Here is a 20,514-nt window from a genome sequence, read left to right as displayed (position 1 = left end):
TCCTCTGAGTGTTTTTTCACTTTTCTATTGGTTGGATTTTGCCGTTGCTTTTCATTTAAAAGATTTTCTTCCATTCTCAGGGGACCATTTTCAATCTATTAATATTGAACATGGTATTGGTTGCCTTACGTTCAGGGCAAGGCCTTATCACTGGGCGAGTTTCACTATAAGGTGACCTGACAGGGATTTTGCTCATTTGTTGGGGGTTCCCCAAGTGTCAGTTTCTATTCCTCTTGGTCTAGCCAGTCTCTCCACAAGAGGTGTCCTCCCATATTTTGCCTGTTGGCATTTTGAAATCCAAGCAAGACAAGAAACATGGGGGTCATTTCCCCACCCATTATAAGGCTGCCAAGTAATCCTAGTGTTGTCAGTAAGCTACTTCACTAGTTTTCAGCTAGGTGTCTCCCCAGAAGCCCATTTCCTGTGTTCTATAATGGTGGCTGTGATCTAGTTCAGGGAGGATCCTGACTAGAGAGGGCTACCTACTATTCTTGAGACACATTCTGAACCAGTCCTCTTGTCTAACCCCTATACCTCATCCTGCCTTTGAGAAGATGCTGGGACCTCTGATTCTTGAGGCTGGCTGGTTTCTGTCTTAGAGTTTGTATTATTTCTTACTAGATTACACAGATGCAACACCATGTTCTTTTTGCTTAAAACAAAACAAAACAAACAAACAAACAAAAACAGTCCATTTACTTTTTAGCTGCCTCCATTCTATGCTGATGCCTGTTGCGCTCTTTTTCCCCTCCACCGGAATAGGTCTTCATTTCAGGGCTGACATTAGAGCAGGGTTTGGAGAAGCAGCAGCAAGAACAATGGGTGCTTATTCCACTGTGTTTAAACCAGCACTTCTCAGGTGATTCATGAGACCAAGAGTTTGGCCACAAAGCAAACTTATCTTTTGCTTCATAACAACTGCTCCTGCTCCCACGGGGCCCAATACCAGAGTCCACTCTTGGCTGCCCATAGGCATATATTCTGGTCCACCTAGTCAGTTAAAGTTACTAAAGGCTCTTAGGGTTTGCTGGAACACGAAGCTGAGTGTTCACAGCAGTTGCAGCCATTGAAAGGCTTCTGACAAGGAAAAGCATTCGCTTCTCTCAAAGGATATTGATTCTCTTTCAATTCTGAGAAATAACTCGACCTCAGTTGCTATGGAAGATGGAGGGCACAGGAAGAGACATGTATTGTTGATAACTCAGTTTTGTTCCCTAAAGGGAAATGCCAGATTTCTTGCCTAGTCTCATTATGCGATGGGAGGATGGAGCCACTGCTGCCATAGCAATAAAAATATAGACTCAGCTGGCATTTTAAAAGCAAAGAGTTTGTTAGTAAACACCCATCGCCTACTTTCTACCACTGCACAGTGAATATGGTTTCGGCAGGAGCATTAGAGGCCATGGTGACTTGGCCTGAGAAAACAACTGAAACTTTTAGTGATCTCCCTTGTGTATCTTTGCCATGCCTGGCACATCCCTTACCAATGCTGGTAAGAATCTGATACATGCCATCATTACTCTTTCATGATAACCTGGCAGATATTGCTGATGGATTATAGTGTCCACCGCTCTGAGCTTGGGCCTGGCACACACAGTCTGCCAGTTACAGGACACAAACAAGTCCATGTGTCTTTTGTCTTAGATTCCAAAGATATCATGCATTAAGTGACGCTAAAGTGTGCAGAGTCTGCAGATATCTGCCATGTGGACTGTCTGTCCCATTCTGTCAACCATGAGTCATATCAGATCCAGATCACTATCGAAGTCAAATGGGAGTGGAACAAACAAGGATATTCCCTTTGCTTCTCTACTATCTCGGCCTTTCATACAGCATCTCCCTACCCCCCAAAATTCTCAAAATCTGGATGAATTGGAGTGACAAAACACTCGAATGTCTTGAAGAACCTAGCCAGACCTAAGTGTTGAAGCCACCTGACTGCTGGCCAACCTTATCAATTCCTGGATGACATTCTTTGCCAAGAGTGGGGCCAAGCCTTTTCCACGTTGCTGTGTAGCCAGAAGAGGGTCTTTGGTAATTTTCCAGGCGATTATTTCAGGAGAATTCTCAACAGTGACTCACTCTCTTCTCCTCTAACCTCACTCCCTAGTTATGAGTCTCTGTCTCCTTGTCAGGTAGGCCCATGTTGTCTACCAGAAGATGAGCAACAGATGCTCTCCCAAGCAGAGCCAAAGCCTTGCTGCTTCAGAAGCAAGGGGGCACCAGAAAAGACAGAAAGCAGCCAAAAGGGACCCATAAGCCAAACAAGGCATAAAAGACAGTTCTACCCCAGGCCTTCATGACTTTGTCAATTGCATGACTTACTGCAGTGCTCCTGTTGAACTCTGACCCTCAACCCCTTACAAAAGCCCCAATTCAGGCGCAAAATGCTGACCCTATGGACCATCACCACTCCCTTTCCCCCAACACACACACACACACACACACACACACACACACACACACACACACCTGCAGTAGACCCTGGGACAGAAGTGCTGAGCTTAAGAGGGAACCCATATTCCTAGATGTTTCTTTTTCCTGAAAGGTCTGTGCCCCTGTGGCTTTGTTGGGCCCAGAAGAGAGGCCTGGGCTAGCTGGGGAGTCCAGCTCTGTGCCATCAGGGGTTCCATCAGCTCAACCTTCTCCAAGCGAATTGGAATCAGGCTGAAAGAGCCAAGAACTTGTCATCTGCCAGGCAGAATATAGGCATTTGGGAAGGGAAGGAGTGGCAGAAGGCTCCAATTTCTTTTGTGTTTCCTGTATGTTCTGTGCTTTTATCAGAGCTTAAATTGATTACATCAACCACGCTCATTTCCCTGGACAGATTGGTCTTTACACAGAAGAGGCAATTACCTGTGCTTGTTCCACCCAGACCAGTAGAAACAAGCAAGGAACCTCTTGGGGGCCACACAAGATTGTATTAACAGAAGACTCTGGATGCAAAATGAGGGCAGCCATAGCAGCCTTATAACCTCTTTTGTTTGCCAACCATATCTGGTGCTAAAGCAGGCCCTATAGTGCAAGAGGAAGGACACCCAAGTCTTTCTGAAAGCCCAAACCTCAAGACACTGTCCAGTTGCCGAGGGTAGGTGACAATTCTGGGGAAAGGGTTGGGGGTCAGGGGGGAGGGGATAAAGAAACAGTACAGAGTGAAAGGTTCGATTCGGGCTGCAGCTCTGCCACTTTTGGGCTGTGGGCCTCACCTGCCAAGTTCAGAACAAGGAACTAAGATTCGTTGCTTCATTTCCAATTAAAGAAGGCTGTGGGATCCAGTGAGACTGTGGGTGTCAGGGTTAACTTTCAATGCTTTGCCTTTGGGAGGCACCCAAAGATACCTGGGGACCAAGAGGCACCGAGTCTGAGGGAACACTTCACAGAAGCACCATAGAAAGCACTAGGATTTAGAGCAGGGTTGGGGAGTGAGCTGAGATCACTTAGATTACAAGGCTTCACTCAGGGACACACAAGCATTTGGCCTTTCGGGAGGCCTTCTGTCTTGGGTAGTGTAGCTGGGCAGGGCTGGAGCTAAGTGGCTGTGGATAATTTGCTCTCAATCCTAATTATCCATGAAAGGCTTCTGGTGGCCCATCTTTGCTTCCAATACCAGGTAGAAATGCCCCTTGAAGGATGAAACAAGGCATAGCAAGAAGGCAGAGCAAGCACCAGACGGAGAGGAAGAAACCCAGCTTCCAGGCCACAGCCTATCCCTGTCTCCTGGAATAACTATGGCCCGACGCACAAGCTTTCTGGACTGCAGCGTGACCATCACATGGTTTGACTTGTGGCTTAACCTGCTTTCAGGTCATTTGGAGCTCTGACAAAGCGAAGACCTCAAAGGTTGTAGAATGTCCCTAGGTCTCAGTAGCCTGGGGCACACTGGCCTATGGGTGGTGCAGAGGTACTTTTCCCGTCTCTGATGTCCAGAGAACATGCTGTACATATTTATTTTGTTCAGGTCAAGCCCAGTCTAAATGAAGTGCTCTCTTGTGAGTTTGGGGCCCAGGGTTTTTAAGTGCTCAAAAGAAACAAAGCCACCTGATATATGAATACATGCCCACATTTTTCAGATTCTGAGTTTTCTTTTTAAATGTTTCAGATTCACGTTGGGGACTTTTCATTCAGATAGGCATGGAGAATTTAGAAATGATTTTATGGAGCTTATTTTGAAAAGGTACTTGAAGCTAAACCCAAGGGTCATATAAGTCAGTCCTCTACAAAGTGCACTTCATATAAAAGCTAAAAACTCGGATGAGACAAGGTCTTTAAAGAAAATACTAAAACTGTCTCAACTTGTGGAGTGGGGGTGGAGCTCTGGATCCCATGTACTCTAAAAGGGCATCTCATTAGAACCAGCTCCAGCTCTCCAAGCTGGCAGCCTCCAGTTCTGGACTGCAATGACTCGAAACACGATGCATGTCAATTAATGCGATCTAAAGACCTTCAGCTGTGCCCACAGCATTCCCAGACAATAGCCATGGCTTCCTAACCATTTGCTGCTTCCACACTGATCCCTTTCAATGTGCTTCCCACCCCACAACCAGAATAGGAATCTGAACACTTGAACCTCTCCCTGGGACTCTGCTGCATGTACCCCTCAGGCTCAGGTCAAAATCCCCCTAACAGTGGCCAGCAATACTCAACCTGCCTTGCTAGCTTGCTCTTCAGCTGCTCGCTCCCCCAGCCAATAGGCAACCACCACCCACATCCCCCCCCCTTCACCAGTCTTCTCTCTGACTCTGTCATGTCTCTTTTTTTAAGACTTATTATTTTTTGGGCCCGGCGCGATGGCGCAGTGGTTAAGGTCCTCGCCTTGCACTCCCGGGATCCCATATGGGTGCCGGTTCTAATCCTGCAGCTCCGCGTCCCATCCAGCTCCCGGCCAGTGGCCTGGGAAAGCAGTGGAGGACGGCCCAAAGCTTTGGGACCCTGCACCCGTGCAGGAGACCCAGAAGAGGCTCCTGGCTTTGGACAGGCATAGCATCGGCCGTTGCACTCACTTGGGGAGTGAATCATCGGATGGAAGATCTTCCTCTCTGTCTCTCCTCTCTGTATATCCGCCTTTCCAATTACAAAAATAAAATAAATCTTTAAAAAAAAAAGACTTATTTTTTTTTATTGGAAACTCAGATATACAAAGAGGAGGAGAAACAGGGAGGAAGAACTTCCATCCCATGATTCACACTCCCCAGGTGGCCACAATGGCCAGTGGTGAGCTGATCTGAAGGCAGGAGCCAGGAGCTTCTTCTGGGTCTCCCACATGGGTGCAGGGTCCCAAAGCTTTGGGCTATCCTCAACTGCTTTCCCAGACAATAAGCAGGGAGCGGGATGGGAAGTGTGTATGAATATAAATGCTGCTCTTCCTTTGCAACACAGTTCTACATGATCCTCCTTTGGAGCCTGCCTGGGTTTCAATTAGTGTCAGACTCTGAGCTCCAGGAGTGTCAAAACTCAGGACTAATGTGGCACACACCCAGCATAGCTGTTGGTGGCAAGGACTGAGTCTGCCTCTTGCTGTGGCCTTTGAGTAGCCAAGACAGTTGGGGTCTAGCTCCTCTCTGAGCTGCCAACACTGGGCATGCCACTAGCCCACCTCTGTGGTCCACAGTAATTATATAGAAGACACAGGGAGAACCCAAGCACATGCTATTGTTAGCAATCAGTCCTGCATTTGACACCAAGGAAATGCACGCCGACCACTGGTCGTGGCCACTTTCACATTCTCCTGAGTCCTAGGAAGGAGGCATAATGAAGTCCCACATTGTTGCTTATAGATGAGAAAACAGACTTGAGAATTAAGGGCACATGTTGAAGTCACACATTAAATATGAGATCTCTCCTCGTGGCCACAGTACAAGCTTTGTGTTACCCACTGAAGGTAATCCTGTTAACCTAGAGGCAATGGATACTGTGGGACATTGGTTGGTGTCACACAAGTTAAATCCTTGCAGGACAAGCCCTTGACCAGTAGGGTAGATGTTCTTCCCTTCCCCTTTTCCAAGATGATGCACACACAGCGTATGTAGGCTCAAGCAAGTAGTCTTAAGTAACAGTGATCCACTCAGTAATGCAGTTTGCATGGCCCCTGCCTCTGCTTGAGCCTCTTTGCCTGTTCACGTCATTCCCAGTACCTGGGATCATACTGTTCAGGGCAGTCACCGCTGCTGTGAGACCCTGCTTTCAAGGGACTCCAGACTAAGACTTCCTGGCATCTGACACAAAGCCTGGTATGCAGTTGGTATTCAGTAAATGTTAGGATAAGGAAAAGTGTCCTCAAAATGTGACCTTCCAGGAACTGAATGTGCACATGGCTAAGGGATCGGCCAAAGACGTGGGCAACACCTCCACACAAGCCCTGGGGCTGCTGCTGGCCTGTCCCTCAGTGTCCCCTCACTTGGCAGCAGCTAGGATTTCCCTGAAAGTAGTCCTCTTGTTGTTTGGAACATGAAAGTTTTGGTTTTCCTTGCAGTTTAGAGCAGTGTGCAAGGTACAGAGTGGGGCTTCCCCAGGCTAGAAGCAGAAAGCTTGCTCAAGGCTGTCCCCTGCTCGCAAGCATCAACTTCCTCCCAGAATTTTCCTGATGTAAATGGCCCTCCAGTGCCTTTTGGGTGTGTGTTTTGTTGTGTTTTGTTGTAGTCCACAGTCTGTAGCTGTTGCCTCAGGAAGGCTGGTGCTGAAGGAGCTTCCCCAGCACCGCCAGAAGTGCATGCTTCCCAAGAGGAGTCAGTGGCGTGCACATCACCTGCCCTCAGGCACCGCTGCTGCTGTTCACCGATGATCCTCACTAATGCCTACAAATCTCCTCATGACTCTTCATCCCTCAAGGACCTATTTTTCTAGGAGTCAGCCTTTATCCTTTTAGGTCTTTGACTTGGGAGTAAAGATAGGGATGATGGTGGTTAGGACTTGATCTCCCCCCGCCCCCCGCCACACACACACACACACACACACACACACACACACACACTGCTTTGGAGATTGAAAGTGCAGAAAGAAGCCAGGGTCATGGTACTAAGGTGGAGCTGGGAAACTTCCACACAGCATTTGGGAAGAGTTGGCGTGAGGATGAGGAAGGTACTTGGCAGATGGCAGAACTGAGGAAGGGAAAATAAGGGGAAGTGCGGGCCAATGCCAGAGGGCAAAGTAAACAGGGAGCTGTGTTTCAGCTTCCCGTGGCTGCTGTAACAAGTAATCACCAGCTTGGTGGCTTGGAATAATGCACACTTATTTTCTCCACTTCTGGAGGATAGAACTAAACTTAAGAGGTCTGCAAGTAGAATTCCTTCTGAAGGCACTAGGAAAGGATTCATAACCTTCTCTTTTCAGTTTTTAGGAGCTGCCTTTATTTCTGGTCTTATGGATCTACTCCATTTTCAAAGTCAGCAACATGATGTCTTCAAATCTCTTAGTGTATCTGATCTCACCTCTGTCTCTCTCTTCCTCTTCAGCTTCCCTTGTGATAACATTGAACCCACCCAGATAACCTACATGTGAACAGTGACATTCACACAATAGATTCCAAGGATTAGAACAGGATAAGCCTTGCGAGACAGCAGTGTGATTCAGCCTGCCAAAGGCTGGCAGCGTAGGGTGAAGAGCTGGGCCCATTTCATCAGACAGGTAAACAGAGCAAGCCAGGAGTTCCTAAAAAGGCAAAACAACAGAGTCTGAAAACCAATTAGGAAAGGCACTTCAGTGCCTGAGCTGAGCATAATGACTTGGTCTGAGTTATAAGATGACTTGAGCCCTACGAGAGCCTTACAAATTCCTGGGACCGAGCCTGCAAGACAAGGCTAGGAAGATGGGGGAGGCAGGCAGGGGTTACAAGTTAAGCAGGAACTGACCCCCAAGTCTTAGCCTCATTGCAAGAGAGATGTAACCATCTCTTTGGGTTCATTTTGATTTCAGCAAGATCACAATATCCTTCAATCAAGTCCATCTGTCATCCTTTATTGAATACCTGCTGCAATCCAGGCCTCAAGCTACTTAGACAGGGTGCAGTGAAGAGCGTGACTTGACTTTCATTTTCCAAGCTTACAGGGAAGTCATCACACACACACACACACACACACACACACACACACACACACACACACTAAAGTGAAAAGGGAGCATTTGTTAGAAAGTAAAAGTAATAATAATAATAATAATAATAATAAAACAGGCTTTAAGACAATACAGATGGACAAAGCGGCTTGCAAATCCAGCCCAGAGAGACTGGGAAATGGTTTTACATGACATAGCAGATTTCCTGTGTGAACTACTTAGGCATCACCCAAGGGTGTTGCATAGGAGTGGTTGGTGCTTTTGTTGTTGCTTAAGTAACTCCCTGTCCACATAAGCCACATTTGGCGCCATCTTTGTCCAAGGTGTTGCAGACCTTGCTGTGCTGTGTGGGTTGTTATTGCATCCAGTTCCGAGAGGTAATTGGTGGAGGCAGAGGGGGTTAAATGTCCATTAATAAATCCATATTGTTTTTCCCCATTAATCTGCTGTAATGTAAAGATATAGAGTCATTAATACCTCGTTGTTGCTGTTTTACACTGACTGTGGTGTACTTGCACTACGTCTCCAATCTTACACCAAGCACTTGCCAGTCAGCCCATGAAAAGTCAGTTAGTGAATAATGCAAGGCAGGGGTGGGCCCAAGCCAGAAGCAGTGAGCATGGGTGTGGGGATCAAGGTCTTCCCTAGTGTGGCAACCAGGGCTTGGGGCTCCTGGGGCATCTCAGAGTACATATTCGAGTGGTAGCTCTTTAAAATCTGTTGATGCATTACCCAGAAGTTGGGAGTATTGACTGTAGTGTTAAAGACAATTCGTTTGAGTTTCATGTGTTGGATAAATGTACTTGCATGCATCCTTGTAAGTCATATGGAGGAGTGGAGGCCATGTGAGCCTGGACACAGAAATGTCAGTGTTGCAGCCAAAGAACACTGGGGACCACCAGAAGTCGTGGGAGGCATGGAAGGCTCTTCCCCTAGAGCCAGCTGCAAAACCGAGTCCTGTTGACATGCTGCCTCCAGCTTTCTGGCCTCCAGAACCATGAGAGAATAAATTCCTGGGATTTTAAGCCACCCTTTAGGAGCCAGTAGCCTCTTCCAGGTCTCCTTTGCAGGTACAGGGCCCCAAGGCCTTGGACCGTGCTCCATTGCTTTCCCAGGTCACAAGCAGGGAGCTGGATGGGAAGTGGAGCAGCCAGGACATGAACCAGTGCCCATATGGGATCCCAGCTCTTGGAGGGGGAGGATTAACCAGTTGAGCCATGGCACCAGTCCCATCAGATCCCTTTTTTAATCCAATCCTCACTACTGAGCTTTTATCTTTGGACAAAGTGACAGGTGTATTTCTTTTCTCCTACAGATAAAAGCATAGCAGATCTCAGTGAAAGGAAAAACATCGCTGTGAATGATACACTTTGCAGATAACTTTAGTGGAATCTGTTGATCTTGAAATGGGTGGGGCTGCTGCCTCCCTTCAGAGTTCACATGGGTGCTTGACACAGTGCTTAAAATATTCCTTGGCACACCTACATCTCTTATGGAAGCACAAGTCCTGGTTCTTGTTCTAGCTTCCTGTTAGTGTGCACCTGAGGAGGCAGTGGGTACTGCTCAACTTATTGGATTCTGCCACCCTTGTGAGAGACCTGAATTGAATTTCTAGGTACTGTCTTTGACCTTGCTTAGCCCCAGCTATTGCAGCCATTTTGGAATGAACTGGCAGATGGGAGATATCTCCCACTCTTTTCCTCTCTTTCTCTCTCACCCAACCCATTTTCAAATCATAAAGAAAGTAGAAACCATAAATTTTGGGGCTTTAGTGAGTTGTTGGAAGCACAATTTGCCATAGCCGTAAAAGAAACACACCACCAGAATAGAGCTTTGAAAGAGCTTTGAAGGTAGGTAATGAATGCCTGGCCTGGACCTATCACACAGTGTACTTCCCGGCCCAGGAGTCCTGAGAGAGCAGCCTCAGCACTTTGTACAAGGAGAGTAACACAAATGACATCCAGAGAACCACCGCAGTGCATGTGGAAGTCCCTGAGTGTCAGGCAACAGTGTGCTTTTGGTACACTGAGGAGCTTCTCCTGAAGATGCAAGAGTGGGTTGATCCAAGGGCCTGAGGACAAGGAGAAGTTCTCTTCATCAGTCACAGTGTAGCCTTTACTGTTGTACAGTTGTTCACTAAAGAGCAGAAAGGCAGAATGCTGATCTTGAGTAGGAGAGTTGGTTTCTCAGGAAGTGGCATTTGGCTTGCAACAAGCAGCAGGAGCCATTTCATCTCTTCCTGGTTGGCTGACTGGCATGGTGCTGGTATGACAGCAGCACTGGGGGCAGTGGCATGCTGGCATGGTTCTGCTCGGCTCCCCAGGGGCGCAGCTATCTGTTGAATACATTGCTCTTCTGTGACCTGCCAGATATTAGCCAGGAAGGCTGAGTGAGGAAGGGAGACAGAGAATGCCAGCCAGACAGGCAGCTGGTCTTCTCTGTGGATGTTTGGGCTGGGAACCACCAGAAAGACTATGGCCTAAAAATCATGGGAAACTTGCCTTGGGATAGGCTGGCTAAAGAGCTCCAAATTGCCTGCAAGCTGGGGGCTATGACAACAGGCCAAGGGAGCCAAGTGAGGAGAAATCAGACACAAGTCTCAATATTGAGGGACTGAGAGAGTGAGGGAGTCCTGTCCTAGCCACAGGAAGCTGGAATGCAGGAGAGCCTCAAGGCCCCAGGATTCAGGAGGATTAAAGGCCGAAAGGTATTTTCGTTCCTGGTGCTGACTAGTGATGGGAAACTCTAGGCATAGGGAATTTCCCTGTGGAATGGAAAGAGCAAGAAAAAAGAAAAGGCAGGAAGTCAAATCTCATAGAAAGATCCAGGCAAGGGCATACCCCTGCCAGCCCCTCCCCTGACACCTTGTGCCAGAAATAATGCCATTCACAACCATGGATCACCTTGTAAATGTCTTTAGTTGGACACGTTTTAATCAACCACACCAACCTGGGGGCCTTTCTAGATACTTCTACAGCCCAGCAGTGTTGACTCGAGTGTTTGCACAGGATTCACTTGTTCTCAGCTGTCAAAAGTGAATGGAGAAACACCCAGAAACCCCTTCCCGTATCCAACACTTGATCATGTCCTAGTGTATGCAGACAGAAATCCCCTGGGCCCACTCCAGACCTCCAACAGCGGCATGCACCCTCTGGCTGGACCTCACTGCACCTGTCACAGAATCCAAATCCAAATACCCTGAAGGCCTTGAAACATTCTTCAAGGCATTTGGTAAGCTGCTTGCATGTATGTGTTTATGAGGAAGGGGCATGCCAGGGGACTGAGAACCACAGAGATATTTTTTAAGACTCCGAAGTTCTGGATGGCAGTCTACCTCCAGAACTGCAAGATATCCTCCTCTGGGCATGCCCATTGGGTGATATGCTTTCAAATTAAGCTGAGTACCTCACACCACTGAAACACTGACCAATGATAATAATGATCTACATCAGAGGGAATGAATGAACCCAGCATGTATCCCCAAAGGCAAGAGACCAAGTGCAGGGTTAGAAATTGCTCAAAAGGGAATTGCCAGAGAGGGAAATAATTGAGCATCTAACAGCCCAATCCCCTTGATTTGCCTCTGTGTCCCATTCATGCTATTTAGGAAAACACTCATGGGAGTGTCTGGTTACCTTGTGGTGACACACTCTTGAAGCCATCAAAGATCCTGCTACAACTGCATACCTGTACGGCAATATCCGGGCTCCCAGAGTTCTCTCATCTCATGAGAACACTAACCCTGAACTAATGTTGTCACCCGGTGGGGTGTCTAGGAGGTCCAATGTTAAGGTGCCTATGATTATTAGTAAATATTGTCAATCTGGCTAACTCTGACACTTGGCTGTTTTGTCAAACACCATCTAGATGATTTTATGAATGTATTTGCTAGATGTGTTAATAATCAGTTGATTTTTTTACAATGTGCTTACAATTGTTTACAGATGTGTTTACCATCAGTTGATTCATGCAAAGGAGATTACCAGTAGTCCTGATTTGGGAAAGTTTTCTTCCCTGAGTCCCCAGCCTACCTACTGCCCTGCTGGAAGAATGCAATTCCTTAGAATAAATTGACAGACAGGGACACAGCTGCTGCTACTGACATGATAGATGATAGTTGGATAGGTTATTCAAGTTGTTTCTCTGGCAAATCCCGACTAATACACTGCCTATGTGGTCTTGGAGGCCTCCTGAGTTCTGATTAGAGAGTGAGCAAGTCATGAACCCTACAGGGAGAAGAGGTGATATATCGGCCACCCAAATGTGCCCTCCTAGCCCACCTTCTTGGTTCATCTGTCCTGTCCTTCCCCATTCTCCATTTGTGCACACCCACAAAGGTGCCCATGGCTCTCAAGGGCCCATTTCTGAGCTTACACTACCTAGGGTTCATTGCCAAGAGCTGAAAGTTCAAGAGGACAGAGGAGGCACTTGCATTCACTGACAAGCATTGCTTTACACAGGCCTCACATTAACCTATAAGGCACAGACTTATTTTTCACATGAAGGTTGCTGGGCTCAGAGATGGTATCAGAGAGGGCATGTGCTTTGCATGAAGTCACAGAGCTGGTGTATGGATAGTTGAAAGTCTGGCCCTGTCCGGAGTATTGCAGAGTCTGCGTTATTTCTGTTATATCCACTGCCTAAGAGCGTTACTAAAAACAGAGTATGGACTCATAGGAAAGCTGCTCCAGAAATGTGCTCTGTCTCCCTCGAACATGTGGGTCTCGGGGCTCAACACATAAAATGGAACTGGTCTGCAATGGCTGCCCATGTGTGGCTAAACGGGCTGGTCATGGTGAAACACAGAGCCGTTCAGAAGCAAATTCTTCTCGCTGAAGGCACAGATCACCATGTCCCATCCTATCGAGTTGGGGAGTATAAATAAAAGTGAACATCTAATCAGATGTGACTTTCTTCTAATAACAGTGTTGCTGTTGAGTTTGGATCTGAATAGCAGTGATGAGGCCTCTGAGGAGATGAGGGCATGCCCATTGAAGAAAGAAGCCTGAATTCAGTGCCAGCCAGGACAGTGGCCCGGAGAAGGAGAAATGCAAAGGATTTGGCATAGTCTCTTGCCGGATTCCAGCAAGGTCCCCAGGAAGCAGCACAGAAAACCTGCTGAAGAAAACAGGAGGTGTGCCTGGGAAGCTGGCCCTCAGACCATGGGGACCACTGGGTGTGAGCACCCGGCTGACATTTTGCCTCCACCTTGGCTGGGCTGATCTTGGGAATGGGGTTGTGGAGATGGGATTGTCTTCCAAAGGCATTTCAGTTTGGCAGCTGAATCAGTAGCAGGCTACATCAGAAACATTTCATGGAGAACAAAGGCAGCCAGGCCAGAGTGTAGCCAGGTTGATTCTACAAAAATGCATATGGTTAGCTGAGATGTTCATATTGTGCACATGAGTCCCTACACCCTCCACTTCCCTGTCTCTGTGCCCATTGTCCCAGTGTGCCTTCATCCCTTGCCTCTCTGAGCCCTGGTTCTGCATGCCCTGCCCTGGCCTGACCCCCTGGTCTGGGTGCTTTGGCGTGAGGCACAGAAAGATCCTGCATGGACCTAGACTGTAGAGCACTCTCCTCCAGTGGCCAACTGCATTTAGCTCCAGTGTGTCTCTTCCTGGAAGCACTTCTTCACCTCCCCACTTTGGGGAACTGGCAACAGCCTGTGTATGAAAGGCTGGAAAATGGCCCCCAAAACACATTTGGCCCCAACCCCTAAAACCTGTGATCATGACCTTACATGGCAAAAGGGGGGCAGTTAATTACAGGATCTCCAGCAGGGGAGATTATCTGGGATTACCCACATATGCCATAAATATAATCGCAAAAATCTTGTAATAGACACAAAGAAGAGGAGAAAGTGATGTGGACACAGACAGTGATCAGAATGCTTCAGGCAGGAGCTGGCTGTCTTAGTGACTACAAGCCACAAAACTAAGTGCCAAGAGTTTGGAGAGTTTACAAACTGAAATTAGCTTCCAGAGTTGTGGAGGGTAGTAGAGTAAACTCGACATTGCCAGCCTAGTTGGATGCTTGGGAGGGCCCCCTTGCAGACTGCACATGGCTGACTTCAGGAATCGCTATATGACAGAAAGAGAGCAAAAGAGCCCACCTCCTAACATCATCACATTGGGGTTAGAATCTCGACATCCCGATTTCAGGGGAGCCCAAACATTCAGTAATTGCCCCAAGGAAGGTTAGCAGCTGCCAGAAACTAGAAGAGGCCACAAACAGCTCTTCCCCCTAGATTTGGCCCTGTGAATACCTATTCAGGCCATCCAGCCTCCAGATTTCTGTTCTTTTGAGCCACCAAGTTTGTGGTCATTTGCTACAGGAAACTTGTACACCTTAATGTATCAGTTGTGAAGAGTCAAGAAGACCCTGTATTTATATGCAAGTTCTGGCAGATGCTGTCTCAGTCAACGATAACTTCATTGAGTAACAACAAAGCACATCAGGCCAAAATGCTACCTATCAGAAGGCCAATCAGGTACTGTGAAGTTTCCAGCCTCCATGGGTGTGATGGAATGGAAACTTACTGTTCTCAGAGGAGAATTATGACATATAAAGTTGGTTGAATTTATAAATAGAAGATTTTCCTCTTTTAAAGACACATCATCTGCCACCAAATCTAAAAATGTCACAGGACTGAAAGAGTAATCATACTATATTAAGGGCCACAAAGAGCAGCTCCCCTCCTGCTAGGAGTCTTATGAAGGAAAAGGTTCCCTAAAGCTAAGAGCCAATACGCCTGGCTGGTCTTTCCCAGTCTGCAAGTAGCACACTTAGAGTTCAGGGTGAGTGGGCTATGAAGATGGCCTCAGCTCAGGTTCTGCTTCCCAAGGTTGGCCAGCCCCCAAACCACAGCACACCCTGACCCTGATTTGAGAACCCTGGCCTTGATGCATGGGAATCAAGCAGGTGAACAAAACCAGGAAGCTACGCTTGCATTGGTGAGCAGGACAAACTGCTGCCTGCCACACTTAAGCAAAGCCCCAGTGGTTACTTGGCAAAGGTGGCTCTTCTGTCAGCTCTGCAGCACCCAGCACACCAAAGCTGGTGCAGAGCGTCAGTGAGACCTATCTGCCCACACACATCCTCCAATGCTGCAAAGCAGCTTCGTTCTTTCCTGCTCATGGGAGAAAGCTTCACAGAATGGTTTCTTCAAGCATGTGTATACATGGGTGTGTGGCCATGTGCAACAAATTGTTGGATTATTGGGTGCTACTCAGAGCATTGGTGCTAATGGAGCCAGCTGAAGCCTCTTTCCACAGTCTGCTGAGCATCTCCTGACTTGAACTGCGCAGGGTTCATTGTGAACCTTATCCGATAGCAATATTTCTATTAAGCAGCACATGCGTAAGCTTGGCTGACTCTAAAAAGATGTGACATGAGATATGTCTGCCTAGCCGCTGTCTGGAACACTGTAATTGATGCCATGCAATTAGCATGAAGTCACTAGCTTGGTACCACTCAAAGGGCCTCAGGTGGAGCAGAAGGGGAGAAATACTAAAGGATCATGAACAGGGGACATTTCCAAAACACTGGAGAGAAGGCAGCAAAAGATGCCATCCCCTTCCCCACTGCTATGCCCCTTCTGACTAACCCTGGGCCTTGGGCCCTCTACCCCTTGACCTCTTTGGGAGTGCAGGTAGGACAGGTCAGATAGGCTTGATACAGTGTCCTCCTTTTAGTTTTTTCCTTCTATTCAAATCCCAGGCTTGGTTTTCTGCCAACAAGGAAGATTCACTCTAGTTGGCTGTAGCCACCATGTGGACCTCACCCCCAGTTGAGGAAGGGATACTAAAGTAAAAGAAAAAAAAAAAAAAAAGGAAGGCTGTGATTTGGATGCTGGCAGGGCAGACCTGAGCCAGATACCTTCCACTTATGGGGGGAGCAGACAGGAAGTACTTAGGAGTTGTAGAACTTGGAGCAAGTCACTTCACATCTCTGGGCCTCACTGTTTCTCCTTTGCAAACTGAAGACACAAATAGTAACAGAAGGATGCTGTTATTGGGACACAGATCATTTAAGGAGCCATTGTGATGTCAGTATCCCATATCTGAGCACCACAGCATGTCCATATCAGAGCGCCAGTCCGAGTCCCAGCTGCAACGCTATCCAACCATTTTTTTTTTAATGTGCTTAGGAAGGTAGCAGGAGATGATCCAAGTGCTTGGGCTCTGCAACCTGTGTGGGAGACCCAAATGGAGTTCCAGGCTGCTGGCTTCAGCTTGGCAAACCCAGCCACTGCAGCCATTTGAGAAGTGGACCATCAGATGCAAGACCTCTTTGTTTCTGTCTTTCCCTTTCTCTCTGCAGTTCTACCTTTCAAATAAATAAAAATAAATATTTTAAAATGTCAATGAACCAAGGTATTTATTGTTTCATAAATAGTAATAGAACTTGAGTCACTAATGAGATAAAGAATACAGACAAATTATTTAAGAAATATTTCAAGGCCATTCACCTAGTCTTTGAAAAATGCATGGTTTGGCCGGCCTCTGCTGTCAATATGATATTTTCATGGCTGGCCATCTCTGGCTTTCTGGCTTGTGAACCTGGACCCTGTACTGAGAAACTCCAACCTTAAAGGTGGACATTACAGTGGTGCTGTTTTCTGCCCCAAGACATCACCAGCAAGTGGAACTATTGATCATCATAAAGCCACCAGCAATGGGATAGCCTTCCCTACTTTGCAATCCTCTGCTTGCTTCCCATCCTGGGACAATTTTCTGACACCAAGCCCAATTTTATTATTCCTTTCTTTTCAGCTGCCTGGGGGAATGCTCATTGTCTCTCACTGTGTGCTGCCAGTGTTTCACTGGGTATCAAGAAAGCCTGGGACACCAGAAGATGCATGTCATAGTAGAAACCGTACCACGACTCAAGTGTTCTGGGTTCTATGCAGTGCTCTATAACTTGGCATCTCTGTGACCTCCTCAGGCCTCTATTGTTTCACCTGCAAAATGAGATAACATTCAAGTATCTCTGTTAGAGGTGGTGTGATCTCAGGTAGATCTACTCCCAAATGAATATCTAATTAAAGTGCTCTAAAAAGAAAGGACATTATAAAAGAAAGAGCATCAAGAAGAAAGAGTAACAGAAAGAGTGAAACTGTCAGTGAAGTCACTACCTGCAACGTGAGTTTCCTGTACGGAAGTCAGTTGGAGTCCCACCTGCGCCAGTTCTGTACTAGCTCCCTGTTAATGTGCTTGGGAAGGCGGTGCAAGGTGGCCAAGGGTTTTGGGCCCCTGGACCCATGCGGGCCACCCAGGTGAAGCTCCAAGCTCCTGATTTCAACCTGGCTCAAGTCTGATTGTTGTGGCCCTTTGGGGAGGGAAGCAGCAGTAGAAAATATTTTTTTCTCTCCTGTGTCTCCCATTCTCTCTCTCTCTACTCCCTTTCCCATAATTCTGTCTTTCAAATGAATGAATGAATAAACAAATAAATAAATATGTCTTTTTTTAAATTAAAAACTGGGTGAATACCTTAGGCTTTCCTCCTTTTGAGTTTTCTGGATTATGTTGGTGTTTAGAGCCAAAAATATGGCCACCACTGATGTGATTCTCAATGCATATTGAGGAAATAGTTCAGACAATCATATTATAAATGGGGAAGATAAAGGTGCCTCAACATGTCATCAATGCCAAAGGCTACTAATTATGGACACAAACTGTGTTCTTTTAATTGAAAACAGAGCAAACCCATGTAGTGCCTTGATATCATCACATCAGCTGCAGCTGGTGGTGGGCCTGCTGATGTCCACAAGGCCACAACACAACAGCTCAGTTCTGGGCCCTTGGAAGCTGCTGTGGATAACTTCCAGCTGTTTTCTTCATGTAGATAACTGTCTGTGGAAGAAACAGGCCCAGAAACAGCAGGCTTCATTCCATGACTCACAGAGAAGTAGTGTGAGGTACAAAAATGTCTAAGTGTTTACTTTTGAAAGATTCGTTTATTTCATTTGAAAGCCAGAGGTAGAGAGAGAGAAAGATTTTCTATCAATTTCTTCACCTCTGGAGCTAAGCTGAGCTAATCCAAAGCTGGGAGCAAGAAGCTTATTTTGCTTCTCCCACATGGGGGCAAAGGCCCAAAGACTTGGACCATCCTCCGTTGAATGAGGCACATTAACATGGAACTGGATTGGAAGCAGAGAAGCTGGGGACAAAACAGCACCCATATGGGATGGCAGCACTGCAGGCTGCACCTTATCCACTACACCACAGCACCAGTCTCTGTTTAGAGACTGAACCTTGGCTGAACCCTGTCTCTTTCTCAGAATTCTTAAGTTGAAGCCCCACCTCCAAGAAACTCATAATGCATGTGAAGATAAGGTCTTCACACAGCGCTCAATAGTGAAAATGTGATGAGGCCCGTGGACTTTAATCCAATGTGACTGATTTTTTTTTAATTTTATCATTATTATTATCATTTTATGATACAGTTCCATATTCCCGTATCCCCTCCCCAATTCCTCCCCCCCCACCTACTTCCTCCATATCATTACTAACATATAGTTCTTCATACTCAGTCATATGTCCATCATTGCTGGCATGGACAATGGCAGAGAGTCCAGAATCCTATTGCCAAGATATAGTAAACAGTTTCATTGTAAGTCCATCTTTGTCTGGAAGCAGAAATGCATACTATACTGTATCTTCACATCTGGATGTTAGTCTCCATTTCACAGCTACTGTACATCCCCTAAAAGGAAAGTCATGACACAAAATCAACAATAGAAAAAAAAATAGAAATTTACAATGCCATGAAGTTAAATGGCACGTTACTAGATATGACAGTCTCCATTACACAGCTACTATACATCCCCTTAAATGAAGAGCCACAGAACAAAATCAACATCAGGGAGAAAAAAGAAATTAAAAACACCAAGAAGTTAAACAACATGCTACTAAATGACTAACATGTAGCTGAAGAAATGAAAATCAAGAACCTTCTTGAAGAAAATGATGCCACTGCATGATCTATGAGTCATTGAATGATTTAATAAGAAGGAAGTGTTTTGAAGAGATGAAACCAACACAAAACAACAAAACACATGTAATATAGTTTCCGCTGATTTTTTGTTGGTGAAATGTCTCTTCTAGGCAACAAACAGATGGATTTTGTTTCTTAATCCAGTCTACTAATGTATGATGTTTGATTGAGCTTAGGCCATTTACATTCAGAGATAATACATGGGTGATACTTTGGTTCTGTCATTTTAGCAATGGGTTGTTCATTGGTTTAGTCTTCTGTTGTCATTTTACTGGGATGTTCTTCCCGTTTGCCTTTGGTTTTGGTAGGTGCTATTCCTCTTGTCTGTCAAGAGAACATCTTGAAGTATCATTTGTAGGGCAGGTTTGGAAGAGGCAAATTCTTTTAACTTTTCTTGACTGTGGAAGAATTTTATTTCATTGTCAAAGACAAAGGAAAGTTTTGCTGGGCATGCTATCCTGGGCCAACAATTTTTTTCTTTCAGAATCTGGAGTATGTCACTCCATTCTCTTCTGGCCTGTAGAGTTTCCTGTGAGAGATCTCCTGAGAGTTTAATGGGCATTCATTTATATGTCAATTAATTTTTTTAACATGCACATTTAAGGATCTTTTTCTTATGTTCAATTGACAAGAGCTTGATAATCATATGTATTGGTGAAGATCGCTTTTGGTCAAGCCTGTTGGGAGTTCTGTGCCCCTCCTGGATGTTGTTTCCCAATTCTTCCTCTAAGTTAGGGAAATTTTCCTTTATTATTTCATTAAATACATTTGCAAACTCAGCTTTTCTTTCTGGACCTTCTGGGAGTCACATAACTCTTATACTTGGCCTCCTAATAGTGTCTTTCAATTCTTGAATACTTTTTTTGGCCTGATCTAGCTCTGCTTCCAGCTTTTTGTTTGTTTCTCCCTGGTGACAGGAAATAACTTCCAATTCTGAAATTCTCTCTTTTGCTTGCTTCATTCTATTTTGGAGACTCTCCACTATACTTTTAATTTGCTCTACTGTGTTCTTAATTTCTGATATGTCAGCCTTGATTTGCTTTATTGCTTCCTTAAATTCTTTGAACTCTTGCATGAGCTTCTCATTTTTTATCAGAATCTTTAAAATGAGTCTTATTGATTCTGTGTCCTTCATTTTCTTGATGTCTTCCTCAGTGAACTCTGAGGTTGGCAAAGGGTTTTGCTCCTTTGCAGGGGAGTCTTCAGTCATATTCATTGTGGCTTTTTCTCTTCTTTTGGTCTTGATCATTGTACTTCTGGTTAGCAGAGTTTTCTCCTTGGGGCAGGTTTCTAAGCTGTGTCACCTACAGTTCTACAGTGAGATTTTACTTACTGCAGTTGGTACACAACTTTTTGCTTGCAGCCACTTGTGCAACAACCTCCAGCGAGTTCCAGGTCTGGGTTCTTATGTCTGATATCCACCGTGGTCTCCGTAGCCCCAGAGCCTGGCTCACCACTCTCCACCTC

Source organism: Ochotona curzoniae, unplaced genomic scaffold, assembly GCF_017591425.1.
Source record: "Ochotona curzoniae isolate NIBS_2020 unplaced genomic scaffold, NIBS_Ocur_1.0 scaffold_1852, whole genome shotgun sequence".
Lineage (NCBI taxonomy): Eukaryota > Metazoa > Chordata > Mammalia > Lagomorpha > Ochotonidae > Ochotona > Ochotona curzoniae.
This window is presented reverse-complemented; position numbering follows the sequence as displayed.